This window comes from Daktulosphaira vitifoliae, unplaced genomic scaffold (genome assembly GCF_025091365.1).
Source record: "Daktulosphaira vitifoliae isolate Bord-2020 unplaced genomic scaffold, ASM2509136v1 Scaffold_1, whole genome shotgun sequence".
NCBI lineage: Eukaryota > Metazoa > Arthropoda > Insecta > Hemiptera > Phylloxeridae > Daktulosphaira > Daktulosphaira vitifoliae.
The window spans coordinates 46,304,440-46,310,402 of NW_026099572.1; the positions used below are offsets into that span (position 1 = coordinate 46,304,440).

A 5,963-nucleotide genomic window follows, 5' to 3' on the forward strand; every position below is an offset into this window, starting at 1 on the left:
AAAAAAAAAAAAAAAAAACAAAAATCATTTGAATATGCTTATAAATGTTAGTTTTCCGTGTGAAAAGAAAAATAATTGAAAATGTTTATTTTTTATGGAAATCATTAGCAATTATCATCAAACCTTCATAAAAACAAAATAAATACCTCTAAGAAAGGCTAAACAATGAAAAATAAAACTTCCCTAAGATTTATATAAATAATAGTCCCGCAAAAAATAATTAATCGTGTTGGAAAATAAAAAATTACATGAAATAAATTCTAATTTTAAATTGTATTAAGTATATTGTAAACACTGCATTATTTAGCTTATATATATATACTTAATGTTCATAATTGTGATAAATTTTATGTTACTTAATACAAAAAAAAGCTGTAAGTAGTAATAATTATAATTAGAAAACATGAATAGTTTTTAATTAAAAATTAAATAAAAATATATTTCTTAAGTTTTTCATTAAACTAATAATAAGAAATGTTTGTAATAATAATTTTTAATCAATCATAAAAATAAAATTTGATCAGTACATTATGAGGGTAGAAAAAATAAATTATTACGGCCTAGAAATTTCATCACATTGTTTAGAATAGTACAGAGTAAAATGTCAATAACATTTCTATTTGTTAAATATAACACTATTAGCTACTTCTTATAATCCGTCAAATCAAGTTAATGACAAAACTAATAAATTAATTTTTTTGTTATAATTTAAAATTCTATAATTAACAGACTAACCAATAATGCTTTCATAGTAAAAAGATAAATTTTATTTTACTCTATAGCTTTTTTTTAATATAAATATGAACTTAGAAAAAAAAGTGGTCTAAGTATGTAGTTCTGAAGGAAATAATGAAGTATTAAAAGCCATTTAATTATTTCATTTAACTAAAACTTTTAAAACTCTAAAAACCAATTAACGTTAGATGAACATTTTAAATTTCATCCGTTACGTTTTTTTTAATCCTTAAAAGCAATTTGTAAGTTTAATCTTTTTTTTTTTTTTGTGATTAACGTTGAATTTTTTCTCCGTAATAATTGTTTACTATCATTATACTAAAAGTTATTTTTACTTATGAAATTATACTTTTCTCTATTAATAAAATATTTACAAACAATTTACAAGTAATAGTCTCACACAAACAAATTATGCATTTCTATACAATTATTATTAATTTGTATACAACTGCACAACAAAAATCAAATATTGATGTAAAATTTGAGTTCTTTTTAAGCTAAAGTGATCATAATTGAAAATTACATCTTTATCGTTCAATATCGATCATAGTATATTTATTAAGAATAGGTAAAGAAAATCTAATAGTATTGCCAAAAATGTATTTATTGCTAATATTTGATCTAAATGCAATATTAATACAAATGAAATTAAAATTATCTTATCTTAAAAATATTTTATTTTATATAAACATATACAAAGAAAAAATTACAGAACTTAATTTAATTTACAATTAAATAAGCATGAACAAACAGAAAATATAATTGACATATAACATTAACTTATTCTTCTTGACGTGTCCAATTATAAAAAATTCTCTACATTCACATGTGTCATCTTTTCCAATATAGCCCCATTTTACTATATTTAGTCCTCGACATTCCGGCTTTGAATGTGTTAAGAGTTTTCCATAGTGGCTATGGAAGATGTCTACCCAACGGAAGTTGTTGTGTAGTCTGAATCAGTTCTTTCGGTTGTAGCTCATCTTACCACCTTTGCAGTCTAACTTTTTGTGGGAGTTCGTGTAGTTCTTTTGCTGTTTGTATGAAACTTCTTCGAGATTTAAGTCTTGTTCTCGCGATTTCATGTCAGAACATATGATGTCTTTCGTCATTTACCTGTTTGGTTTTTTCTATATCAGTGATTACTTGTCTTCTAATTTCAGGTAGAGCTATGCCTGTTAGAAGGTATAACTTGTATGTAGGCGTTGGCCTAAGACATCCCTTTATGATTTTACAAGTATTGTTCAAAGCCACATGTTTGGCGTATTTGGATTGGCTCCACGCTAATATTCTCCAGTTGAGAAACATAGGGCTATACCGGTTGTACGCATGGTGTGAGGTTGAGATTAACATTGACTTGTATTATATACAGTATCTTTTACAATATGATTTTATAATTACATACATTTAGGTTATGCAATTTACTGCATGAAGATAGCATTTGTATTATAAAACTTCGTAAATAGGTACTGAAAAATTTTCTTGTACCTAATAAATAGGTACAGGAAAATAAATAGTTTAACCTGTGTTATAATACACATATATTTTATAATTTTTACTAGGTTTTCAAAACATTTTATTAATAATTGTTTAAAATAATAAAATATCAAAACTATCATGTCTGATCGATTGAGAATATAAACCATGTAATTTAGCCACGTTGAATAGCGTTTTATCCATCAATATAGTTTTATTTATGACTTAGTAGAGAAATTTATTATGAAATTTTTCTATTTTTTCCGTAGAGTTCTTTTGTTTAATGTTTCATGACATTTAACCAAATTCAAGATCCACTCTTATTAAGTGGTTTTACCTAATCATAATAAAGTTCCCTAAAGCTTTTTTATATATTTCATAAATATGCGCATTACACGGTAATGTTAGAAGACATTGCATTTCCTAACACTTTGATAACATTGACTGTTTCTATTCAGTTACTATTAATAGTTTAATTATATATCAAAATATTTTTTTACGACAGAAAAAATATGTTTAAACATTCTATAGTTAATTTTTAATTCATTATGCCAGTACTACTTAAAACAATATATTTATTTCAGTTTGTAGACTCCTGCATTATAATTCAATAGATTTAGTACTTATAAATCCTAAAATTTTTAGCAAAAAATAAGCAATTATAATAATTATAATAATGTTTTTCTGTGGACTTGGGTGTTAAAAAATCATTATGAACAAAATGTCATGTTAGAATTCCATTGGGACTTTTGAGCTATGCTTGGAAACGAACATCAGACTAAGCCATTGTCTACTGAAAGTCGTATAATTTTGATTCTTATTTAACAATCCAGATTTTCAGTAATGCGTGCAATAAATCTATTCGACGTTGAAAAAATTGGCTTTTCCTCGTCGACAATCACCCGCCAAAATATCATTTATAGATTACAATAATCGCGTATATAAAAAAAAGTAATATTTTTTTTTACCATCACGCCTTTGCCATTTTTGGGTCATCGAAACACGACATTTCTATAGAATCACAAGTTATAAAATAAAACTCAGCATAAACTCTATTTATTATAATATTTCCCTCCGGGGGTGTTTACTGCAAAAAAAAAAATGGTGAACTCATGTAAACGATTTTAAATGGAAATCGATCTGTTAAAAAATACATTCGCGAGCAAAACCTCAGAAATAAAAATGTATACACATTTGTGATTGTTCCTGGAATAGTTTTGATAATTAATATTAATTGTATTTAAAATTATTAACAGCCGAAAGGAATATGAAAACCACGACAATAAATAAGTAAATAAATAATTTTTTTTTATCGTAAAATATTGACCTTTTTTTTCCTTTAAAAATAAACAAATAATTACATAACCTTTGGGTATTGTTATTTGGCAAGATAATTAGTTAGTAAAAAAATTAGTAAATATTGTTAACAAAAATAACATCAAACCAGCTAAATGTAATACATAAACTTACATTGTATATTTATTTATTTTGCGAATTTTTAAATATATTTGTTTAAATTTCTTCTGTTAAATATTTTTTTGTGGGTAAAATTTAATGACGTAATAATTATAAGTGTACAATACATGTACTGTAAAACATAATTATAATAAAATACCAACAAATCTGGCCTCGTAAATAAAATTGCATTTAAACCTTAAAGTTTTTTGTCTGCTATACATACAAGTACAAACATCTGAAATGATGTAATTATCATAATTGTTTCTTTTTTGTCACGACAAAAAAAAACCTTTAAAAAAGTAATTAAACTAAAATTTATTTTTATTGATTAATTCAGAAGAAATTATAAATATACTTATAACTACTTTAAGGCATTTTCTTTTTAATTTATAGTTACTATGTTTCTACTCCAGTTTATATAAAAAAAAAAATGTAAAAAATTGTTGTTGATAGATTATTGATTAAAAATTAAATATTAAAAAAAAAATCCAAACAATAAAATTTAAAGTTTAACGTCTGCGTTGGAAAAATTCTATAATTATATACTGTCACTTATCAAATATATTTTTACATAATCGAAGTAACAAAATTTAATGTCCTTGGGCTGGAACTTATGATACTTTAACAGAAATAATACTCCCTTTCTTTGCAAGACAAAAACAACATAAATTTAGTAATCATAATACCTCGTGAATAAATGAACGAACTGTAATGTATTGTAGAAATTTTAATACTGACAAAGTTTGCAAATAAATATCAATAGAAAGAACCATAAGTACATTAAAATAATAATATATATATCTATAATTTATACTTTGGGTCGTAATACCTCTACTTTCAATTGAAAATTCATTGAAATGGAAACATGGAACAAAAAAATATCTATTATGTTAAATCGGTAGTTTATTCGCTTGAAATAACTCATCAACTATGAAACATTATATTGTAACACTTTACTATTTATATAAAAACTGTTGGTTCTTAAGTGTTGAAAACGTTATTTACCTCAAAACTAGGGTAATAAACCTAAAATAACACAATCCCATAAGATACGACAAATATAGAATGGTTATAATTAATGCTAATTTTATAATAAACGATGTATTTTTCGCCATATTACTTTAGTGGAAAATCAGCAATTTTATAAAAATCAGTCAAATTTTACTGAACTCAACTAAAAGTCGACCTTCGAATTAATTTTAACCGATGTACAATATAATAATTAAATAAAAACCAAAGCAATAATCTTAAATAAAATTATGACGACTAAATTTCCGAAAAAATTTAATTAATCGTTAAAAAGATATTCATTTTAACCAATTATTTACAAATTAGCTGTTTCAACATAAGAATAAATATTTATTCCAAGGTAATAAATGTGTTTAATTCTTCTCTAATGACAAAACATTAGTCAAACTTTATGACATTCATTTAAAGCTATGATGTATACAGTTCACGTTGCTACAAACAATTGTAACTTAAAGGTTGTAATATAATTGTTGAAAAATTTAAATTAAGTATTTAATAAAATCTTACCTGATAAAATTTTATTAAAAAAATTTTTCTTATAGACGGAAACGCGCACTCGTTTTTATTTATTTCAAATAAATTATCAACTCTAGTTAAGTAAATTTTAATTATTCCGATTTTTTTTTTTTTCATAAAAATTCTACAAAACAATAAAAGCGTAATGCTTTAACTTACGACGTTCTTTAGACATCTTTTTTTTATGCTTTGCGGTGACGAACATCCGCGAAGAACTGCGGCTCAAGAGTATATGGCAGTAGCAACCAGTGAGAGGAGAAACAGCGATAGTATGTCACGCGAAGGGTTGTCAACAGGTGCCGCGCGGTTCGATGGAGGGTGGAAGGTATCCTTTTTGTACTTCATCCCTCGTTTTCTACCACTACCATTTACCCGGTCATATCTATACTGATGACCGTGTGGAGGTGCTGCTGCTGCCGCTTCTGCAGCTACGAACAAACAGCGGGTCGGACTTTGTCATTGGCGCGCAGTAGCAATGATTGTAGGTCGCCGATAGCTTGGAATTTAACGTTTACCTACATTTACAACAAAAACACAAATATATTTTTTTTTTTTTTTGATAAATAAATGTATATGTACAAATATTTGCTTGTTTATATTTTTCTCATCATTTTTGCTATATAACCCAGAAAAGCAAGCTAAATTGGCGGAAATAGAATTTCCAATCTGCATTCCAAAACAAGATGACTTCCTACGGTCGGTAAACGGATAGTATAACAGATACTAACATATTATGGTATTTTACATCC

General features: G+C 25.5%; 1 protein-coding gene across 4 annotated transcripts in view; it reads right to left on the reverse strand.

Annotated features, from left to right (window-relative positions):
• LOC126904245 (BAI1-associated protein 3) overlaps positions 1 to 5,458 on the reverse strand; it is an 84,407-nt gene extending 78,949 nt beyond the window's left edge. For 2 of the 4 annotated variants that reach the window (XM_050683120.1, XM_050683127.1), the window contains exon 1: positions 5,206 to 5,457. The gene's annotated coding sequence lies outside the window, so the exon portion shown is untranslated. Of the gene's footprint in view, positions 1 to 5,205 lie in introns of all 4 variants that reach the window. The other 2 variants (XM_050683076.1, XM_050683098.1) reach the window with 2 other exon arrangements.
• Between the last annotated feature and the right edge of the window lie 505 nt (positions 5,459 to 5,963).